The sequence below is a fragment of the Plectropomus leopardus genome, chromosome 6 (genome assembly GCF_026936395.1).
Source record: "Plectropomus leopardus strain MGB_pleo_1.0 chromosome 6, ASM2693639v1, whole genome shotgun sequence".
In the NCBI taxonomy this organism is placed as follows: domain Eukaryota; kingdom Metazoa; phylum Chordata; class Actinopteri; order Perciformes; family Serranidae; genus Plectropomus; species Plectropomus leopardus.
This window is the reverse complement of record NC_142181.1, coordinates 29236382-29261113: the sequence shown is the minus strand read 5'-3', so window position 1 is coordinate 29261113 and position 24732 is coordinate 29236382. Positions and strand designations below refer to the sequence as shown.

Here is a 24732-nt window from a genome sequence, read left to right as displayed (position 1 = left end):
CACAAGAGAGCCACCTACTCAACCACCCATTCACTGGCTCTAACAGATTCCTCAGGCTGGTTTCTGCTCAGGCTTTTAGTCCCTCATCAATCCTCTCAATGCCCCACTATCATTCTTTTCAAGTGTGTAACACAGAGCAGAAAAGAAACGCCTTTAAAATGTCAAACGGCAGAAGGCCCAACTCGCCCTGTCATTGATGAGATCGTGGCAATGGCTGAATTCAATAAGAAGCTTGTGGCGTTTCAGAGGAAAACAGATTTAATCGCAGCTCCTTTGTTACGATGTTTAATGGGACGGGAAGCGACAAAGAGGAGATGCAGAGTTATGTATTACAAGACATTAGTCTTTATGGCCATGCATAGAACAAATGAATCCGGAGCACCTTGTAATTTAGTTTGAAGGTCATTTTTGACCCTTTCCATTCTTCTTCTCTCATTCACTTGTCTCTGTCATACTGCATGTACTCATGTTGTTTTTGCATTGCAGCAAGGAGACTCGCATTCCTCTGCTGCCTTGTTTTGCCATACTGCTGTGTCTGTGTATTTCCTGCCACCATACGGATGCATACTCCCCAGGCGCTGGCTCCTTCACCAACACCATATGGCAAGGCCAACTAGGCAGGCAGCACTCCGCAGGACTCTCACAACATCTCCGTTATCTGTGTTTTCTTTGAGGGATCCGATAAACCACTTACAGACGGTTATTTGTATATATAGAAAAAATTCATATGAACCAACTCATATACAACTGGAGCACAGCAAGGCAACAGAGCAATTAGTAGAACAGACCTGAACATATACAGACTCCCTGGATGACAGGTGGTGCACGTCTGCTGCCTCAGGAAAGTTTTCAGGTAAGAGCCTGTTTGAAAATCAGTGCATCTAATTTTGAGATAAGCCAGTCTATCCAGACTCCTCGCCCTTCTAAAATGATACAAGCTATAGAAAATGTGCATAGTGCATCAAAAATTATCTTATGGAAGGCTGATGGGCTCCTGAAATTGTGCCACTACTTCCCTAATGTCTGATTTTACTGAAACAGGGCCAGAGGAAGAAATCTGGAGGTCTTACTTAGGCACAATCGTAGCACACCCCTTGCCCTTACCACTTAGTCCTTAATCCAACGTTTTGCACATTGATGTCTAGGATGCCCCTATTCTTGTGGGACAGAGGGGAAGTGTGAAGTGTTGAATGGGTCACTAAACGGAGGTTTTTCAGAGTCACATGTTATGAGAAATCATCAGCGAGATGGCTGGACAAGCAACAAAAGAAATCCAAAAAATGTATTTATTTGATTAACAAAGATTTGAAAATTATGATAATCATCGTATTATTTTTGTTATTTGATGCCGTTTCAATGTATTATGGTCCTTTTCTTTATAACAAGCATAAAGAATTCATTAGTATGTCAATGTCTCAGTAGTTAACGAGCTAGCTGGCTAAAATTGTTATTGCTGATTTGTGCATGACAGTCCCACATTAAAAAAATAGAAAAAGAAATCCCATGTGCCATACCCCTACTCATTCAAATTTCATTTGACAACTGAAATTTAACTGGAGTCTAGCAGCAAAGTTACTGCAGTTGTTGCCACTCCTCTCACATCAGTGCAGACCGGCAAGGTAGGAGCACAAGCTGCTAACGTTAGCCTACAAAGCAGCCGTTAATGAAGCTGTGGTTATTTTTATTTGATGGTTTGTTTGACAGGTTGATAGCGTGAAAAGTTGTGAACAAATCGTGAGCATCCTCACAACTGCAAAAGAATGCCTGTAGCCCATGCAAGAGACTCACCACAGAAGAGAGTGGCAGATTCACAATGTCCAGCAACACGTCTGTTTACGTAAATGCCTGCATCGACAACTACCAATGACATATGAGGATCTTGAAAGGCTTTCCCATGTCATGGGGGAACATTTCAACACCTAGTGCTTGTAATTCTGTTCAGAAGGGCAAGGTGGTATTTAAAATGAGGGGTAGGGGTAAAAATTGCACTTAACTGTGCATCATAAGGTGATCATTAAAACTACTTGGTTTCTCAGGTAGTTGAGTAGTAGAGGAAGTTCTTCTGGAAAGCTAATAGCCCCCGGAATCCTCGTCCTTGCTCCACCATCCAGCTTGTGAACTCAGAAAACATCCTCTGAGAAGGGACTGAGCCTGACAGCTGGCAAACCAATCACTGAACTATGGGGAGCGGTTTACATGATGACAGGAGTCAAAACTCTCTACACTCCAAAACCTGGTGAATTACTACTTCCACTGGATGTTGTGGACACAAAATGAAGTGTGATTCTATAGCTGCACAGCTCATTTCATTCATTTGCTGGATAATTTAAAAAGATGTTAGCAATGCTGGTAGTAGTTGTTTATCTGAAGTTCATTTAGAAATCAGATGGAAAGTTAGTGACAGCCAAGGGAGTGGTGTATTCATGCAGTCAGGTGTAAGAATGGTCCATAATAATGTGTGAATGATGAGAGCACTGTCAGTCAGTTGCTGTACAGTGTGGCTGAAATTCTTGCCAGACCAAAGTGAGTGAAATTTGTGGGTTGGCTGTGTGAGCAGACCATTTTATTCCAAAATACAGAAATTACAAGGTGCAGTGCAGTAGTATTTTGGTCAGTACATGCTGGAATGAAACTGTTGCTGCACTTCACCTTGGCAATACACCATGTTCTCTCCCATCAGCTCCTCAGCTTGGTAGTTGGGCTGCATTGTGATTGGTTTGGAGACAAACATCAAGCACCTTAGGTAATGTTTTTGCCCTTTTGTTTATTTGTACAAATAGTGAGGTTTTTTGGCACCAGCAGTGTTAGAATGAAACCAACCGGTGGAAGTGTGAAACCTAATCTAGAAAGAAAGCTGTGAATCAATTTACCAAACTGTGGTGGCAGACGGACATGTGGAGGATGTGTTATAATGTGAAGATGACGCATTGGTACCCCACGATCACACTTAATGTGTTGAGTGGGAAGGTGTTACCACTCTGTCTTTCCTCTACACAGGCATCATGTAAGAAAACTGAACAGTGACCGATTTTATCTTTGATTCCATCTATGAAACAAAGATACAATTCTATGTTAAATTATCAGAATTGATTCCTTAATTTTATCTGTCCACATGTGATCCCCAAACAGCTCTGCACTTTGCAGGGACATACATTAAATACATTAGCAGAAACTGATACTGGTGTCAACACATACGGAGTGACAGAGAGTCAGCACCACCCCTGACATCTGTGAATGATTACAAGTTGTAATGTGCCAGTGATAAATGTGTGAACGCGAGGCGGTGATGAATTTAACACAGTTCCCCAAGGAAATGGGGCCTTCCATTACATGTCCTATTACTGTCTCTCCCTCCTGATGGCTTAATTGATCCTTGCGGACCAACAAAGTAAACCCTCCTCCACCCATCCAGAGATTATGATACCTGATAGAGAAGGGGGAAAAAACCACTATAGCTGCTTTTAATCCAACTGGCCTCTTGTTCAACAATCAATTACAGAACTACAGTCCCTTGTAACATCAAGCGGTTGCTGGGCCATAAAGGTGAATGCAGCATTTTATCACATAACTTAATTTTCATTGGATTCAACTTGTTTTTCCCTCAGCAGAGAAAACATAGGGCCACTGGTCTGAGTGGCATGTCCTGCTGCCAGGGCTTCCTCTGCTGTGGTGCGTGCTAAACTGAGCGCCTTCATGGATGAATTCAGAGGAGAAATGCGAAGCACGGAGGAATAGCACTCCTTTCTACCCACAGAGGTTGACCACAGCATATGCTGTTGCTTATTATTCCCTGTGTCTGCCTGTTTTCCATTGTATTTATAGCAGGGGAAACTTGATTTAGATCTGCTCCATCTGGTGATTTGTTGTAGGGATGGATGCCACATCTTCCGCTCTTGTGTGTAATCTCCCCCACTCTGCTTACTGGCCTTTATTTAAAGAAGATGGTAAGTGAGATAGCAGGGCGTCGCTCCTCTCTCCGTCTTTTTCCCTGACACCAGCTGCTGCTACACAGTTTATGATACTAGCTGAGAGGCAATGGGAGGAGAGGGGGGGTCCGGAGCCTGTGGAGGTGTAAAAATCCCTCCCACTTTCTCTGGTGGTATGCAAAGATTCCACAGGCGGCCTCCAGAGCCCCTTTCCTTCCACAGCCCTCCCCCAGCCTCAGCTCCCATCAACCTTCAGCAGCCTCTGAATGGGAGGGTGAAAGAGTGGAGGTAACAGAGCTGAGGTTTGGGGCGCAGATGAGGAAGACACTGATTAAAAACCATCTTTACCCTCTCACTTCCAAGTCTGAATCTCCTCTTTACCACAATATAAAGATGCGCAGGGATTTCAAGGATTTGTACCTACAAATGGAGCAAGTGTAGGTGGCAATTTCTTTTATTTCATGTAAATGCAGTCAGCGGAAAATGTAGGGCAGGACAGCCGAGCTGCCAAAAGACGGTTTTTTGATCTAATGAAGCCTCCAAATACAGAAACACAGGCACTGACAACAAGAAGAATAGCAAAATAAAACTCTCTGTATATTCCTGAACATTTCAGCAGCACAGACATGAGCCCACTGCTTCTATAATTTCATTTTAGAGGAGATCATAATACCTCTTAATGGGAAGGAAAGTCATTGCAATGGACAACTGGTAATGTGATCGTCTACCCATGACTGACACTCAATTCAGATCTTTCTTTAAATGCCCTTATTTCATTACCCTCTAATGTATTCTTTACTCAGTGTGCTGGTGCAGAGAGAAGTGGGTGAAATGAGGGACGGAACGGTTAAAGATGAGCTGCTATCTGAAATGCCTCATTTCATGGGTTATTTTTCTGCCAAAAATAAGAAACTTTAAAAATTGGGAAATTTCTTATTTGATGATTAATCGGCATCTGGCCTCTGCTGAAACAGGTCGTTTGTCTCCCTCGCTGCAGTTTTAAGTTGAAGTTTGTTGAAGCTCTATTTGACTTCCTCTCAAAAGGAATAAACAAGGAGTTCGGCCTCCAGCAGCTTTGTCAGGGACAACATGTCATTCACTTTGCCACAAATGCAAGACTTTCTGAGTGTACTTGCCAGAGTAAATAACTCACCATAGGGCTGGCCGTCTGTCTGACAGAGCTTTAATGTTGAATGCTGAACTATATGAAGTGTGTGCAAAACACCACAAAGACTGTATTCAGCTTTATTCATGAATTGTCTGCATTAACTGATGCTGAAAGTTTTCTTTCTAGTTGATAATAGGACAACAAAAATGCAGTTTGAAATTAAAAATGAACTTGATTTGAACGTGGGTAAACTCCAAGCAAATACTGTCTTCTAAAGATTCACACAGGGCTGATAAAACAGACTGTGAAGCCTTCAGACTAAAGTCAGATGGATGCAACATGTGACAAAACAAGCAAAAAAAGCACACAAATGACTTGCAAACAGCTCTTTGTCTCCCTTAAATCTTAGCGTAATCAAGAACAAACACAATGATGGGGGCGTCTCTGGCTGCCTCTGCACCATGTGCATGTGTTTGCAGAACTGAGAGACTCATTGTTTGCTCTAATCTGGCTACGTGACGAAGCTACGACTGAAATTTACAACAAGAAAACAAAAATATGCAATGTTGTTTCAGCAAACATTTATGTGTGCTATCCATGCAGCTTCCAAAACAAAATGGAGCTCAAAGTGAAAATGGGAAATTGCACAAACAGCACAGCTAGTGAAACTAACTTCCTAGGCTATTTGCTCATCATCACCTCCGAGTGCAAGCATGGTCACGGCTGCTTGTTGCCTCTGAGGACGCTGGAGGCGCCCCGCAGGGAAAAAAGGGCCGTCTTCCATGATTTTCATTTCCACGCTCACCGACAGAGCGCGTGGAAAGAGACAGGCCACTGCTCCGGTGCCCACCTGGTGACCAGATGAAGCCTTAAGGGTTCAGCATCCCATCGCAGCTCTGCATATGCAAGCACGACAGGACATGCACTAGGTTGGCCCCTGCCTGTAGCCTGTCTTGAAGACAGATGAGGCAATGGTGCTGGGCCTGGGGCCCCCTGGCTCCCTGCAGGGACCTCACTATTGGGCTGGTAGATTAGGTCTGGATCACAGTTGACGTGCCACGGCAGAAAGCAATGGGATGGTGGAGGGAGAGAAGTTGGGGTGCTTCTCTCTGCTTTTTAAGTGGAGCAGCCAACATGAGATCTAGTGCTAGAGATGTATATAATCTTTTATTTAAATAAAAACAATCTGAACAATATCTATTGCTGAAGCTTTGTCAAATAATCTTTCATTCAATAAATAGAAGATTGACAAAATATAAAGCAAAAATGCAAAACATGCACTGGTTTCAGCTTTTTGGATATGAGGATTTCACACTTGTCTCTGTTTTATATCATGGTAAATCAAATATCCTCTGATATCGGACTGTTGGTTTGACAAAACAAATTATTTCAGGGTATCACCTTGAGCTACAGAAAATGAGTCGCACCCCTATACATATAAATACTGATCATGAAGCACCTATGTACTGCTTTTCATTGGTATTGCTTAGGCCATAGGAACACAATAATAACAGATCGTCCTTCCAGTTGTTTCATATTATCACTGGGGAAGAACACATTAGCGGCCACTCAAGCGACAGCAGCCCATTTCCCCCATGTTCACCTCACCACCCCCACCTATTAATGCTTCTTGAAGATATATAGCCAGCCATATAGACTACATGCCAATGAATCACAGTCCTGCAGCACGCGACACGCTGCCCTTGGTTAGGTGTTACTTCTCAAGCTCAAGGTCTAACACAGAGTAATTACCACGAAGCAGTGAGATAGAGGATATTAGAGGATGAAATGTTTAGCTGAAGCGCTAGGGGGGGTTCCATTAATTGCCCGACACACAGTGTAGGATCAATCATTTGGTGGGTTTTTAAAAGCACACATGATTCTCATACAAAAGTATTCCCTTTCAATCATCACTTATGACCGAGGTGTTGGTGTGTTTATCTGCAGAGACCCTGGCCTCTGTCTGTATTTTCTTCTTATTTTGCTGTGTGTGGGATGTTTTTGGGCGTGCAGCCCCCAGCCAATTACAGCATGCAGGTAAAGCTGGGGCTTTATTAAAGATAGTGACCAGATTTCAGTCCCTAATCATCCCACATTCATGGACACGGCGCCAAAACAATGCAAATTCAAGGTGGCGAAATGCCAAGCAGACAGAGCTTGTTCCAAAACAAGAGTGAATGTGGGGTTGGCTTTCATTTTCACTTTTGCTGGCGAGCACTGAAGGAGAGGATGAGGCTGCAGAGCGATGCAAAGTTGGCCTGTTTTCCATTGGACAGCTAAGTGCCAGTTAGGGATGCATGATATTGGATTTCTTTGCCGATATCCACATGTCGATATATAAAAACTCATTTGATCTATAACCGATATCGTTATAACCACTTTTGTCCCCACCCAATTTCAGTGATCAAGTCTCTTCTGCAGTGAAATTAACATTATATTTTTGCATACTCTTATCATGCTGGCCCACCAGCAGATGGAGATATTAAGTACAATGCTTTTCAGGGTATGTGATATTCATTCATTGTGCAAAATAAGAAAAATACTTCAACCTAGGGTTGATGTTTTGTAAATGTTCACTTTGACAATCAAAAAATATCGGTTTGTGATATCAGCAAAAATCTGCACATTGGCCGATTCCGATATTTCATTTTAAAGCCAATATCTGTTGATACTGATGACATGCCCATATTGTCGTGCATCCCTAGTGCCAGTGGTTAGCTCGCTTCAGTATTGAATTTTTCATTAAAACAAAAGTAACATTCGTTCAGTAGTAGCCTGCAATGTACTGCTGTGTTCCCTTGTAACACCCGATTTGACTGTGTTCCAGTACAAGTCAGAAAACCATTAATTCACAGTGGGGTTTGCTCTGTTAGGATGACAATACATTATGCTGTATTTTGCACATACAAACAATGTAGCAACATGCCCACGGATACTGCGGATAATGATTTAATGGGACACAAATAAGACAGAAGTGCTAATTAACAACATATAACTAAAGCTTTTACTACAGTTAATGTCATTGTGGTTTTTGAGGTTGAGGTTGACAAGGTTCTCCCAACTCTCCAAGTCAGAAATCTGACCTCAACAGTGTGTTCCAGTTGAAATTTGTGCCTGGGAACTTGAGATTCTGACTTCCCAGGACTTACGGAATGCACCATAAGTACAAGCAGTTTGTGAAGGAGTGACAAAGTACTGCATAGTATACCTTATGACCAGAGGCAAAATCAGAGGGTCAATAGCTGCATGTCAGAGAGACAAGACCAAAAATGCCATATGTGAAGAATATCAAAATTTCCAGGAGGAGAAACATATCCTGAGCACAAAGAAAGGCAGTAGAAAGTCACTAATCACTAAGTGCCAAATAGTGATCTGTCGGTAGCTCAGGAGAGGATGTATATCTCACAGACCAATAAGTCCTGCAGACGCCCCGGTCACAAGCCCAGGCCTGGTACCTACGCGTGTCTCCACCCTGCACTGTCCACACGACTCGCACAAACCTCCTGTGTAACTGCCTGCAGGGGTTGCCAAGGTTAGAGGAGCACGCTAGAAACAACAGCAAGGACACTACGGGGCTCCCAGCTGACAGATCTGAGCTTTGATCATGATTACAGATTGCCGTGACTGAGGGCAAATGTCTTCCTGACTCAGCAACACCCTGCTGAGAGCCCATCAATAAGTAGTCAGAAGGATGACTGTTTGAATACTTAGGCTCTACGACAACACACCTTTCAATCCCTATGATACCACACTACAAGCTGTCTGCTTTGAAATGTTGTTTTGTTCAGTCTCCTTCCAAGAAAAAGGATGCTTTTGAAAACCCAGGGGAGCTTCTGACAAGATTTCAGAAGGGAGTCTTTTTTTTTTTTTTTTAAATAAAGAAAATCAGAAATTCAACTTGCCCAAAGAAGTATATAAGCACGATCCAGTTTCTTCATCCTATTAATGTATCTGGTTCTCTTATCAAACCATGCAGGTTTTTGTCTTGGGCAGCCATCCCTCTATCACACATCTCCGCAGTGAAAATAATTTCATAGTGACTACACTGAAAGTATTTGTAAAACACCACTGCCTTTTTTGTTTGAAGTTTGAAAAGGGACTTATGTGTGGTATAAATGCCCCTTTTCAAACTGAATGTGTGTCGCCGGGGAAATCTCCATGCGCCAGTTGCCAGTAGCTGGCCGACAACTGCTCAGGAAAAAGTGCTCAGCTCCTCTCAAGTCTTTCTCTGTAAATGTCTCTGGAGGATAGAGAACAAATCTGTGGATTGACCACTGACCATATATGTGCCATTTTGCTTCAGGTTGTGCTTTCCTTTGGGTTGAAAACCTGAAGAAGAAGCAGAGAGTGTGAGATTCACCCCAGCACATAAAAGCTCCAAACCGCTGGGAGTGCAGTCCTTTGAAATAATAAGCTGTCAGATTTTCTTTTAAACCTTTGACATTTTATTTCGGACTGTTTGTCTCTTCTGTTTTTCCTGTCTCGTTAAACCACACATTTTCAATCCTAAACGGGCCGTGAACTGGTCTTACTGGTACTTTACAGTTATGTGACAGCTGGCTGCCTTAGAGGGGAAGTCCAGCCTAATATACTGTATGCTGTTCAAACTGCTGATTAACAGCATGTCATGGTATAATCAGTACCTTGACATGTTAGCAGATACTGATAGCAGAACATTTATGTAGGTTAGGTTTAGGAGAAGAAAACATGTTTGGCCATCAATAGGACTTGGCAAGTAAAGATATGCAGATTGGGTTCAGAAAAGTAAGGTCTATGAAAGAATCACTGTGACAATGCACCTTATAATCACTTGAAGTTCACTAGGGTTTACATGGTTTCAAACCCAGGGTTTCCTGGGAGAAAGTCCTTATTGTTTGACCCATTCACCAACCCAACCAGCCTTGGACGTCTGGTCTTTATACTACTTCTTTCTTTACTACCATCAACACAATGGTCACATGATCACAGCCTTACTTATTATGAGGGTTATATACAAATTGTGGTGCACTGTTTTTTGGAAGTATACGTACAAACAGTGCATGACAACAGCCTGAAGCATTCACAGTAAAATCAGGTTTTTGTTTCAGGCCAAAACATGTAAGATCAAGAGCTCCATTTTGGACATTTTTCACTTAAATTCAACAGTCATACTGGCTGAAATCTGTTGCAGAATGGACAGACGTACCAGTTTTCCTGCAGAGCAGCCACATTTTCATTAAGAGGTTCAGCTCTTGCTTTGCAGTTTGATCCAAAAGTTGATCATACCAGAAAGCATCTGCCAAGATACATAATAAAATCCTGCTCGTATCCTAGAGGACATTTCCAGCACAGATATACAGCCAGCAAGTCCACATGCTTTTCAGCTGTTTCCCATCTTTTTTGTCAGGCAAAAATAATGAATAACTCATCTTCAACTGCACTGCCTGAGGAAGTGGAAGCTAAATGATCTCAGAGCTCCAGACACAGTGAAGGCTGCAGGGGAAGATGCTGAGATAATAATGGATATTTAGTGACCAAAACCCAGCGGGGTATTGTAGGGTCTCCGAACACCGCACAGCTGTCTCTGCTTTTATTGACATTTTTTGCGTGCAGCCTGGGTCAGTTTACCGGATGGCTTACAGACTAACCTTGATGTCACTTCTGTTCATGGGTGATGTGCAGTGTGACTACTGAATGACGGATGTCACACTGGCCTGACTCTATAATAGCCACCTCTGCCACCTCACACAAGAGAGCTGATGCAATTACAGAGGTGGAAAAAAACAATATTAGGTAACATTTTATTACTTGGCCAGTCAACTGTGAGAGAAAGATGTTGGTAGAACACCAAATCAAAAATCAGATATCAAGCAGGCAATCAAACTAGAACAACCTACGCCTTGTCCAGTATGCTGTGTGACTGACAGGCTGCACCGTGTTATCAGCAGGACTGAGTGCCTGACTTCTCGGCTTCTATTATCTCCTTCCTTGCACATGACGAGCCATTCGGCATCCATCATGAGTGAGGCTGAGTGCTCTCTGTTTGAAAAAAAAAAAGAAGAAAGGAGCACACTCCGGCCAGCCACTTACTCCATGGTTATCTTCAAATGTCAGATGGTGAGGCACATCACGGTCAGGCTGAAATATGTTGAGCAGAAGAGCTTTGAAGGACTTCACTTCCTGATCCAGCAGCTCTCACAGAGATTCAGGGATGTTAGGGAAAATAACATCGACTTGGAGTCTACCATCCCTTTGTCAAAACAGTTCAGCCAGCAACTGAAACTAGGCTGTTATGACAAGCAATCAGCCGAATCTCCTTTTATTGGTGTAATTTTGCCCTGAAATAACAACACTGAGTGCATGCCTTGTGAAAGAGCCACATTCAATTTGAAAACCCACCCTGGCATTTTTCGTATATTCATATCTTCGGGTTTCCTGCATCTCCGTGCTCTAGCAGAGAGACTGGAGGCAGCAGAAGGCAAGAAAATGGAGTTGTCCTGAGGGGAATACCAACAAAGGACCAGCAGTAGAGTAGCACTATCAGGATAGTCATGATAGAGACACATTCACTAATGATCAAGTCTTAGCTGGCGGTGCAGGAGATAAGTAGATATGAGTGATATCAGTGGCAGCAGAGCAGTACGCTTCACCTCCTAAGGGCTTGGCTCCACATATAATCACTCTGTAATTACAAATCCTCTGTTCTGCTTCACCTTTACAGGTGACACCCTTGTCTTTAGTTATGTCTTTTAAAAGCCTTTTGGTTTCCTTCCAATTTTCCCATGTAATGAAGCTTACATGCTGTAAGACCCGGAGACTGTAATGAGGTTCATGTGTTTCATAATAAAAATCAATAGTTTTTTCAGATGCTGGATGCAAGAGCAGCTCAGACAATGTCAGAAAAAATATTAATTTAATTCCATTTTCACTTTTGAATGGACTTAGATTACTTTGTCTTATGATGATGTATTCAAAAATGAACACCACAACACAAAGCATACAAATTATGGTGCACAGAATCTGAATTATCTTGGAGCTATACGCTGAAGATTGGTGTTTTCATTATGTTGGTGAGTCTATAAAGCCAGAGAATAAGTCATATTTAATAATTTCGATTCATCCACACCATCTCCCGCTAGAGACTTCATTCAACTAGTGAGCCAGCTCAAGCAATAGCTGGAATATGTGATTAAAAAGCCCTGGGTTCAGTCACAGTATGACTCTAAATCACTCCCAGGAAAACTTTCTGTAATATTCTGGTGTAACTAGCTAGAGCCAGGTCGCCGTTGCCATGGGGACCCCCAGCGAGCCAACAGGCCAGGAACTGGGTGTAGTTGGCTTGTCAGGCCTGGAAGAACAACACCGGGGGGCTCAGACTGGTCCAGACCCAGAATTAGTGCAGAGAGCAAAGTCACTCTGTTGGATCAAAGAGTACCTTTGTTCCCATGCTCCCTTTTGGAAAGCAGCACAACTCACAGCTTTTCATTTCAGAGACATTTTTGTTTCTGTTCAGGCAAAAAGAACATACACATGAGTACAGAAAAAAAATGAGTGAAAAGAGAATATGTGACTAATAGTAATAAAGTGCATTAAAGCGGCAGAGGAGGAGGTGGAGCGGGCACGGAGGGCAGATTGTCTTGCTTATGTTCTCCGCTCCGAGGTGAGGAAAGAGATACAGCATCAGTGCTGATATCATTATCCTCACCTATAATACAGCTATTTGTAAACCACATCTGACACAACTTGTCAAATAAAATCCCTCAGGTTTAGACTCCTACACTATTTTATTTCCAGTTTATTAATCATAACAAATTGTGTCTGCATGGAGATTAATAACAGCTTCCCAACCTTAGACAGCTCTGTACACCTCCAAGCTTTTTTTCAAAATCCTATATATGGCCATGAGCGCTTGCTGATCTTCATAAACACATACAAATATGGGTAGAGCACTGAGTCTTCGTCCTGTTTATAGCTTCCTGAGATGAGGCTCCCTTTGAGCATTCCAAAGAACTTCTGTTATGCTTTCACAGGGCTGCATTTTGGACAGAGTGGCTCAAAATACATCCAGACACTCTGTCTTACGGGCGTCCCATCACAGGGCCTCTTATTGCAGAGCACTTTCAAAACCTTTGTCTGCTGGCTAGATAGGGTAAACGCTTGACTTCAAGCTCTTTCTTGTCAGGTTTTGTTTATGACTTACTGTTGTTGCTGGATTTTTTCCCTTTTTGGGGTTCACAGGAAGGCCAGTCAACAAGGTGCTGTTTAACTGTTGAGGCTTGACTACAATCTGCTCGCGGAGAGTATAAAAAGACTTTTGAAGCTTAGCTATCAGCAGACTGGTAGTGTGGTGTTTCTTGAATCCAAAGGCAACTTGTAGTATAACTTATTTATGTTAAGCAGCCAAACACAGACTGCTGGAAGACTCATGGGATTTCTCCAAATGTTGACCCTCCCTCTCCCTCCCCTTCTCTCACTGCACCCCCTGCTGTTGTGGAAACCAGATCCTATAAGGGGAGAGCCCACCCAACTGCTGCTGACCAGCTGGAATGAGAGTCTGGGAAGCAAAGCAAAACTGGAGTCACACTGCGTCGCCTTCCACCCAAACACTAAACCCACCCCAGTCTCCACAACTACAGCCGTGGGCCACAAAATGGAGATTATTGTTCAGCTTGTGTCAGCCTTATAAAAACTGAAGCATGCACTTTTTTTCCCCTGAGACATAATTTTCATGAGGCACAATTACAGGGTTGTCACTTTATGATAATGACGGGGGTGACATTTTGCTTATTACTACGCCAAGGTGCCTTTGATGGTGTTTCTGCGAGGCTTCAAAAAAAAGCCCACAATGCACATTCCTTTGCTTCAAATGAAGTCTTATTTGTATTGATCACTGAACACACAAACACTCATTCTCTTGAGGGTCTTGCTGCCTCTAATTTATATAAGCTGAATTCATAATGGAAAAATCCCTAACTCTGTTAGCATTCACAATCACAGGCTAACTATAGTTTTAGCCCACTCCTAAAAAGACAGCAAAAGGAAAGCTGTGGAATGTATCCAATTCTAACACTTTCTTTTGTGGAACGCATGTTAGCAATCTCATTAAAAGCCTCTCAAATTAAACTGGTTGTAGTTCTGAGGATGGGGGAGTTAGTGGGGGTAGTGGCAACAGAATATATTTACCCTAAATTCCCAGCATGACTTAAGGCAGACAGCAGAGGCAGGCCATGGCCTCGCACGCAGGACATCAATAAACTTAGCCACATGCAACCACACGTTTACAGTTTGAGAGCTTATGTCTGTCCACATTAGCACGCCTGAAAACACATATCACATGACCATTCACGTACACCGGGCATGCATGTACTGGTGTAAACAGGATGTAGATCGTCCACTCTGTGTTTAATTGCTTCGATACAGAAGTGACTACACTGACAGCAATAAAGCAAAATTCAAAAGATTTATTTTCTTGGACTGACATATGAGGTGGAAATCATACAGAAAGGAACACATGAATATGGTCAAGGCAGTGAAAAACAGATTGAGAGTCATTGCAAAGAAAATCCGGCAACATGTCAAAGCAGTACCGGGAGCATGATCAATCGCCAGACAGTGTTTCCTTCAGGGACACAGGGCGAAACTCATCATGAGTTATTTGAGTCTTGGCATGGATAACTGATCAGTTGATCCTGTCAGAGCTGATCAGATTGATAGATGGCAGGAGAAGCAGAGTGCAGAGTGAGTGAATATAAACTTTTAGACCCACCACTGTGATCACTAAAGTTTTCCTTTCACTGCTGCTACATCGGTCACAAGAGTACACTCTGCACCCCGCAAGTGTGGTGCAATTAAGAACTGGACAGTATATATTTTTCAATAGTGCTAAAAAATCTCTCGGTGGCAGCCGATGTTTTAATAGTGGCAGCCCACAACACATAAATAACAGTGTGGGAAAAAGTTATATCAATATGAAAGGAGTAACCACACTTAGGATAAAATCAGACAATGTATGTAGGCCTAAATGTATGTAGATCTAGCTAAAATGTAGCATGTTTCAGCTTAACAACACCCAATCAGAAAGTGAACCTGGGTGTGTGCATCCTCGTTTTCAAAAGTTTCCCTTATAGCATTACCAGACTAAAATGCAGATCCAGAGTTTTCAAACTAGAGCAAGGTCAGCAGTATTTTTAAAAGTCTGTTCTCGGGGTTCCAAAATGCCAGAGTAGTTTGGATGATAGGTGTAAATTAAGCAGAAGTTATGTGTTTTAAAAGGAAAATGTATTACTGTGGACGTAGGCTAAATTCCAGGCACTTTCATGTGAACATGAGACACAAGAGGCAACAAATTCACACTTCACAAGAGAGCTCTTTCACACAAGCACATACCGTCACCAAGTCATTAACAGACTGCTGGTCACTCGTGACAGACAAATGCATGTGCACAGGTAACCCCCATCCTCCTCTGATCTGATCTTCAGCTGCCTTTTTACGCCACCTTCACCTGTCCGCACTGTCTGGCAGCATGCTTTCAGTGACCCACTGAGTGGACAAAGATCCTCTCCCAGAGCTGCACACTGACCCTGTTCTCCCAGAGACAGAGGCAACTCTTTTCCACACATTACTACTCGTGAGAGCTCTGGCTCTTCGTGCAGTGCTTAATGCTATTTCTGGCCTTTCAGGGATAAGATGCAGGAGATACACTGACACACTGAGTCAAATTAAAAGAGACATCCATGAGTCAAAGTGGCAAAAAGGAGAAAAACTGCTCATTCTTAAGTGGGTATTGCCTCTTTTGGGAAACAGGAGTTTACAATATAATGTATCTATGGTTTGAGGGTAAAGAAACTAAAGACAGGCAATTACTGTGAATTCTTTTACCAAAAATAGACTCCTCTCCTGGCTATTCTACGCTGCCACTTTATTCTCCATACATCCAGCACATATTCTATTTCCTCACCGGCCTGCTATTTGACCTACGAGAAGGCAGCACAAAAGGAGTATTGACCCCACATTCCCCCTCACTTGGAAGAACAGGGTATAATTAACTGTAGTGTTAAAGGCACAGTGCCTCTGAGACTGTAAAACAGGGTATGAATACTGAGCAAACTACTTTATCCCAAAGGGCTCAGACCCAATCCATCCAATCCATACTTATTCATTTATTCAGCAGACTCATGGCTTCTGACTCCCTCAGAGATGTCTAACAGGTCAAATGTGGGCTTTCCATCTTCTTCATCCTTAATTAGACATAACATGTGGTGAAATTCAGGAAAACAGTTTTTTTCTTCTTTCCCTTGTTCTCTCTTTGTGTTTCTGTTCACACATAGTTGAGTTTATCTGCCACAGAAACAAGACAGCTCAAACCGCATGAGAGGGGTTTATTCTCGTATCCCTACCTGTGACTAAAGTATTGCTCACTGTAAGTACAGGCTAGGGCACTGACATCAAACATGCCCTCCACAATGTGTGTCACCAGTGATACAGAGAAGCAGCGCCTCCACCATCTGTTTAGCATCTGTCTGAGTGGTAATTCATCTATTCACAAATATTCACTGGTTTAGGTGTCAGCGGCAAAGACGTGATAGGTGTTAACAATTACTTTCTGTCTGCTTTACCCTTTCTTCAAACCGAGGAGAACATCCTGTAGAATCATCTCAGGAAACAAACTTGTCAGAAGGAAATTCATGAGGTTCCTGTAGGGCTGACACCTTCTGGTTTGTTGATTGATCGATATAGTTTTGTTGAACCAGTTTGTCATTGGATAGACAATCGTTGGTGTTACTTTTATAATGCTGTGTGTCCAGCAAAGCATTTTTTTTTTGTTGCTGGGACCAAGTTTTTCTCTCAGTTTTAGTCTCTATAGCTACTTTCCCATTCATTACAACTGTATATGGGGTGAATTTTTGTGTATGCCACCCATTTAAATGTTATCAAGGCTTAAAGTTACACATAATTAAGGGTGTGGCAGCTTTGAGTGACAGTTTGCTTTGCCCCACCACAACTCCACCCTCTAACCAAATATGGTCATTTCTGCCTCCAAAGAGCCAAGATATCAACGGCTGAAATGCCGAACTCAAGGTTTCAAAATGTTAGTCCACAAAACAATGGGTGACGTCACGGTAGCTACGTCCATTAGTCTATTTAATACAGTCCATGGCTGAGACATTTTGCTTGCATCTGGTTACTATGATACAGAATATCTGCAGAAGTAAAAATGTTGCCAAGAGGAAGAATTCTTGCTCTGTATAAGTGATGAAGCACAGAAGGAGAGAGGACGCAAACGCAAATCTATGTGCATTAATTTCTCTTGCATTGTTGTTGTCAGCACTTGAACATGTAGGATGTGATGTTCGGTCATTGTGATATTTGTACCACCTTCCACTGTGACTGGACGCCTGGTTAAAAAATGACTCTGAAGAGCAGCTCGCTGTTTTACTGTATGTATGGGGCTGCTGTGAGCTTAAAAGGAGCTCTCCTTACATAAAAGTAGTATTCTGGACAAAATTAAACATTTTTCAACTCTTAGCAACAAGAAAAAAAGCCAAAATGTGCAGCACTCAGTGTCAAACAAATGCTCAGTGCCTCTTTCCTGAGTACTGACAATTATTTTCATCATCAACGTATGTCAGTTAAATTTTAGTATGCTTTCATGATAAACTAAACAAAAACTGGTAAACAAGGTTATACCTGCTAAACATCTGCACCCTTGGATTGTCATTGTGATTGTATTAACATGCTAATGTTAGCATTTTGCTAGCATGGCTAATTCTTACTCTAGTTGATTTATCATTTAAAAGGAAAATGCTTATCCCGCTTTCCCATAAGTCACACTCAAAGTGTTTATTTTGTCTGACCATCATCCTAAACCATAAGATATCTTATTTGTATTGAAATGAAAATTGAAATTGAGAGTCCTCACATTTCAGTGGCTGGAAGCCGCAAATGTTCGATATCTATGCTTGGTAAATTATTTACAAATTAATTATTAGGGCTACCAAATTTATATCCCAAATCCATTCATTCCCCACAACTGTCAGGCTCCCTTGCTCTCTGTTTTTATGGCTGCATTAATGCCAGACACGAATGCAGACACACCAGACACGTTTTCTGGAACAGCTCTGTTGCAAGTGACAAAAACAGGCCGATATGCAGCACGCCTGCTACTATGGCAGAGAAAACAATGACTTAACAGAGGAACAGACTGAAATAACCCTTCTGTCTGTCCTTTGGTTCCCCAGACTTCCTGTTTGACAAAACTAAATCCCTGTTGATGCTGGGCTTTCCGCCCTGTTTCTCTCTGTTTCTGTCTCACTCTTTTTTTTTCATCCGTTCTCTCTTTCTGTCTTTCTGGCTGAGCCCAGGTCCATTCTTCGGGTCACTGAGTGCTGGCCTAATCTATTTTTTTCCAGCTTGCAGCGGACAGCAATGTGCACAGCCACTGCAAGAAGGAGGAGGAAAGTGAGTGAAGGAGATGGAGAAGGAAAGAGGAAAGACACAGAGGGGTGGACAGAAAGCAGAATTAGGGGAAAGGTGAAACAAGCCTGAAATAGAGAGTTAGAGACTGAGATCACTGGAAATAATACCGTAACTCGCAAGGTTGGAAAGAGGGGCAGAGAAGGAGGTGTGAGTTCATCATTAGAAAGAGTGAAGGGTGAAGGAGAAAAATAGACCTGAGTGCTGAAAAGAATAGACTGCCTATGGTGCAAAGGCTACGTTTCACTGCTCTGACTCCAAACACCCTTGTGGTCATGTTGCTGGGGGTTTAGGGAACTGTATGTTGAGCAAAAAATAGCTGCCGGGCTCAATGAAGCACATTACAGTGTTGCAAAGAGTGGTCTGCACTTAAGGTGATCAATCAACCCAGAGGAAGAGACGTCCACTTTATAACCATCAGCGGCCGGAAACGTAAGCAATGGAGAGCAAGAACGTGTTCTACAAACCATTACACGAGGCTCTTGCCCATAGTGAAAAGGCCTGGCTTTCTCCCCTGAAACATATGGGCCGGTACTATCTCATTAGTTTTATGCAATGCCTACATGGCAGATGAGACAGTGCAGTCCATCATCATCACATCAAACTGGCAGGCTTATGAGAAGGAAGGAATACAGATAGGTTTTTGGAAGTAAAAGGATAACACGGCGCGTCAGGGAATATTTACCCATCGCCCCGGAAATGTCTCGTGATCTGACACCATTAAACAATGACTGTCAGGAGACACTGTTCCATACTGAATATTCCCCAGGAAACATGAGCTCTTCATCCCAAAGCCTTCCTCATGTGGATGCAATTTCATTTTGTTGTACCTCTTGAAAATGAGTGCTGGTGGTGAGAGGGGAGTGGAAGCACACATTCTGGGACTGGGCGGGATCCAGCTGGCAACAACTCACAGAGCCGACACAAGGACAAAGCTCCTGGCTGTGTTGGTATGGCTCTCAAACAGGACAACACACTTCTCTGCCAAATAGCCCTTGGCAACATTTCGGAAGCCAAAATGGCAGCCCATCTGTAATTTATTTACACGTCTTTAAATTTATCGCTCGTGCACATGCCCTTGACACACACTTTGAGCCACAGAGGTGGTGCAGACAGATGTGGTAAAGTTAACTTGAACCACACATGACCAGGATACCGTGTTACATGCTGTGTCTAACCGGCTACCCCTGGGGGAAAATTCTACACTTAAAACCGGAGAAAAACTTGAGTGAATAACACCCACAGTTGAAAGTATTTCGTGTGTATTCTCTCTGCGGCTTCATATTGTTCATTTACTGACATTCCACACCAGTGTGGGCAAACGAGATGCTGGCACAGAGGTGTAAACAGAGCCAATCAACCTGAAAACAAAATGGAGAAGCTTTCCCAGAAGGCAACACAGCCAATTATTTGATAGTTCAGATCAACTGCAGCTTCATCTGAGGCTGGTGTGGGAAGTATTCAACCAGCACGGCCAACAGGCCTGTGGACAGTGTGGAGGCTAGGCCCAGTGCATCGCATTGTTTCCCCGATAAAACTGTCCTTTTGTTCAGACTAACCAGCCTCATATAGTTTCATCTTTTAATAAATTCTGCTTCTAGTTTGAATCTCATTGAAGTTTTTGACAATTCTGCTTTGAAGGAAAAATTCCAATCCAAAAGTTTTGCAACTGGTTAGAACATAAATGTGTGTCAAATAAATGACAAGTTTGTCATCTCACTCTCAGAGCGCTCACATGGGAGCATCAGAAGACGCAAATGCATGTGAAAACCCTTTTTTTCTCATTTCATTTCATCAAAGGACTGTCAAAACTCAGGGGTAATATTTAATGTAATAGACATTAAATGTCTCTAATCAATAATAAATGCTTTTAGCCCATCTGGCCGTGATGGCATTGAAAACTCCTCCTAAAACTGTAAAGAGTTCTCGGTACTTCTCCCAACAATGACAGACAAAATTAGACTGTATGGATTCAACCTTCCCTTGAGGCAGTGAAATATGCTGTGTTGAGCTCTTTCAAACTTTTTTTTCATCCCTTGGGGACAGTACACCTCATAGGTCTGCACCTCCTCTGAAACAGCAGCAGCTCACAAGAAGTCCTCTGCTTGAACCCTACATACTGCCGCAACAAACGCCCTGAAAAGGCCAAGTACAGCCTGTCATGCATCACACTGTTTGTCTTGTTATGTTGCCTTCAGTTTCAAGGATGCAGCAGTTCACCACCTTCTCAATAAAATATAGCCTTTATCCTTCAGCCTTGAGCTGCTATATGTCCTGACATTTTTATCAAGAGTTTAAGTGATCTCAATCCGGCTGACATTCTCTCGGGTCAAGGCAATATTGTTTTTAGAGATTTCAGTCATGTTGTGGAACAATGCTTTATCGCTGCCTCTCCTAATGTCACTTGTGATGTTATTTGGGCTTCAAATCCTGCAAATCAACCTTTTTTTCGATCATGGTAGATTTATTTGATTGATTGTCTAGAAAGGGCAACAGGGTATAGATGTCGCTGACACAAACTGGGTCTACATTTGCAATTCATGTTAGAAAAGCTCAAAGAAGCATAAAATGCATACTTTGACCTCCACAATAAAAAAAAAAAAACATGTAATCAGACAACATCAGTGAGTGTATAATCTAGGTATTTAACTTGTCTTTATAATTAAACTTTGACTCCAGTATACAGACAACAGTTTCAACCTGCTTTTCCTTTCCACTCTTTTTTCCAAATTTGGCATCCAGCCCTTATTGTTCAGGCAAACTCTGACTGCTGCGTACTGGTATTCTTTCTCAAACCCAAACTGCACCACAGCCATTTGGGGAAGTCACAGTTTGTTTGTCTTTGTCTTTGTCTTTATCTTATCTTTTATCTTTATCTTTGTTTCTGTAAGATATTGAAACATTCCCAAACCTTCCCATAAACAGATCAGGCAACTCACTTTTATATGCCCCCGCCAGTCAGAGATATTATGAAGTGAAAGTGGTATTTGAGTACAATAAAAAGTCCTTTGACTTGGTGAGGCCCCACGCTCCCATTGCTCTCCCTTATATTTAATCGTGATGGAGCAAAAATGTTATCCAATCACGGGGCCTGTCAAAGTGTCAGTCATCATGAGGCAATCAAATAGCAAAATGTCAAAACAAAACTACCTGTCAGGTGCAGAGAGGAAAAAGATGAAATAAACGGGGACACCAAAGCACAACAAGGTACTGTGCCGAGGGGAAATATAAAGTATGCAAAAAGGTACATAAAGGTCTTATATGTTGCTTGTGGAACGCAAACGTTAAATAGCTCTCCCGCTGTGCACAGCTCTGCTTGAAGCCCCCAGAAGACAAGTCGAGGCTCTGCAGGAGGGTGGGTGGGGGTGGAGGGGGATCAGAACCCTTAACAACCAAATCCAACTCAAGAATCTTTTAATGTCTGAACCTCCCGTCTGTGCCACAGTCATTTGGAGTCCGCACCACTACATAACTAAGACAAGAAACTATGGCACAGGCAGTTGTTTAATGTAAGCAGCACAGAACGCACGGTCCTTTGATTTATGAGCCACAGCAGTGTCATAGTCTCATACTCAGACTCCAACTCTCTGGCCTGTACAGGAAATCTGGGCCTTTGCCAGTAGCAATTAACCAGCCTTGGAACAACTTGCCCATAGTGAACTGGGAGAAAACAGCATTAAAGAGGCAAACAACAACACTATCAACAATAATTGTTACTGTTAAAAGGTATTCCTTCAGTTGGGGTTGCAGCTAATGAGATAAAGCACTGATAAGTCCCTTCAGCTCTAATCTATTTCGTGGGATTGAGATAAATTACAGGGAGATATAAAGTGGATGTTTTACTTGTGGCAGCCGAGGGGCCCTGGCCTCGCTGCTAAGACACTCTTCATTAGTGGCCTACAAAAGGAGTAGAGGAAACACAAAAGGAGGAAGACATCGGCGTTAGACAGTGAACCATGAGGGTCCTTTGCATCTGGTGAATTCATATGCGTTGCCTCACCAACTGATCGCCTCATTTACTCTCTCTCCTCGTTCCTGCGCTAATCACTGAGATTTTATCATATCTCTCGGCACACATATCGGTATTCCCCCCGTGGGTCTATATTTCTCAACAAGGTTCTTGGTTAATAAGAAGTTAATGCAGAACGTTTCAATCATTAGGTATTTTTTCTTCTCTCTCGCAATTTGCCCTGCCTGCCTCTATGTTTCTACACTCTTTGTAAGTGACTGAAGACAATACATGAAGAAGCCCACTGAGCTTCCCAATTGTGTCACTTCCAATTAGCCCTTCAGAGACATATGCCCTTTGGCTCATCAGCATTCAACTTAAAAGAAGTGAGCGGTGCCCCTTGTATTGTACTCCACCTTCCTTCATTCTCCCTCCGTCTAAACTCATGCGTGTCTGGATTTGTGAGTCTACGAAAGAGAGAAATCGCAAGAAAGACAGACAGGGATTTTTTAATCCTATAACCAAAAATAGCAGCTTGCTGTATTACTGTATGTATGGGGCTGCTGTGAGCTTAAAAGGAGCTCTCCTTACATAAAAGTGCACATTTCTGAATAAGCCAGCCAGCCTTCACCTTAATCATCCTCCATATTATACATCATTAATACTGATGTTCCTAAGTAGCTAAGAACTAGGACATGGCACGTTGTGGTGGTCCTCAGTAGATTTATCCCTCTAAAAAACCTGGCAGCTCTGTCAAATCTGCCTGCAACCTGCTTTTCTGTCACTTCACTTTTTGAAGCCAAACTGAAGTGATGGGGATTGTAAATAGCAAAGTGGTGAGCCACAGTATGCGAGCAAACGTTTTGGAGTAAATGAGAGGGCTGGAGCGCCGCAGCTTCTTAAACTAGGGCAGAGAAACTTGCAGCTTCAGTGGAAGCCTTCCCTCAGACCTCGTGTCCCGGGAGGACACGTGCAAAAACCAACAGTGCACATAAACAAAGCTGGTGCCGTCCAGAGCTGCGTTCACTTACTGTAATCAAACAAACAAACAAACAAAAACACATTTCCATGGCCGGAGCTGCAGGGTGGACAAGACTATTTTTGCAAAAAGGAAGGGCGTGGGTTTTTTTTTTACTTTTTAGGGGTGCATTCTGGATCAAACCAGTTTAAGAAAAATGACAATAAAGTTACCTTGTACCTTAAACTAAAACCAAAAGATATAAATCGATGCTAAAATCTGCAGCACATAAGGGTAAGAGTATATCACAGGAAGGTGTTATGAAAATTAAGTGTTTTTTCTTCATCAAATTACATGTTTCACCTTAATTACAATATTAGAGCCCAGTCAAAGCATTCTTCAATGAGACCAAAGCCACACCTTTGGGACCAACACACTTGATGTGAAATCAAATAATTTTGTTTGTAGAAGATTTTTTTTTAAAACATTCATTCACATATTCACCCAATTCAATAAAGCAATGTGCAGAATTGTGCTTGTTGTTGTTGAACTGCAGTCATGAGTTAGGAAATGTACACTGACCCAATGACATTAACTGGGTAACGTGACCAACATCCCACTGGGACTTTTCTGATTTCTTGTGAAGCCGAGTATCTGAGGAAACAACAGTTTTTCTGGGCCGACAGCAGGTTTTCTGGCACAGAAAAGTTGGCCAGAGGTTAAATTTTCACAGTTATCAAGATTTCTATGCCTCCTTGTTTCCTCACAAATGTGATTTGCTTTCATGAACACTTCTGAGAGCTTGAATCAAATTTTATGAGATGTTAATTACAACCATTAAAACCTCCCAAGTCTCTATGAACACTGATATCTTAGGGCTATGTTCACAATGCAAGCCTTAGTGCTCAATTTGGATTTACCGCTCAGATCTGTTTTTTTTTTTTGTTTTGGTTGTTCACATAATGTCTTAAATGTGGCAATTATCAGATTCCACTGGTCACAAGTTGTGAGCTGACAAAGACATCACAAACAGCACAGTGTCACGCAGAACATGGAAGCCACTGAAGTCCGCATCTGCGATTTCATATGTTGATGTGGAGTGGAAGCCAGTAAAATCATGTGAAGATGATAAGCAAAGACGAGGAAAAAGAGAGCCAAATGTTTAATTGTGGGCTTTTGTTAAACAATGGCAGCTACATCTGTATGAAGGTGTGTGTGCATTCAGAGCCAGCAGTGGTGGGATTGTGACATGAATGACTTCAGTGACACAGATTTCATCCAAAAATACAAGATGTTGAGGACTCATTTTTACTACATCTGTCAGCACCCCTCCTCAAGA

The 24732-nt window shown here is 42.4% G+C and overlaps 1 protein-coding gene across 1 annotated transcript in view; it reads right to left on the bottom strand.

Annotated features, from left to right (window-relative positions):
- The window catches only part of LOC121942749 (LHFPL tetraspan subfamily member 6 protein), a 52710-nt gene that overhangs the window by 24412 nt on the left and 3566 nt on the right, over positions 1 to 24732 (bottom strand). The window lies entirely within an intron of this gene.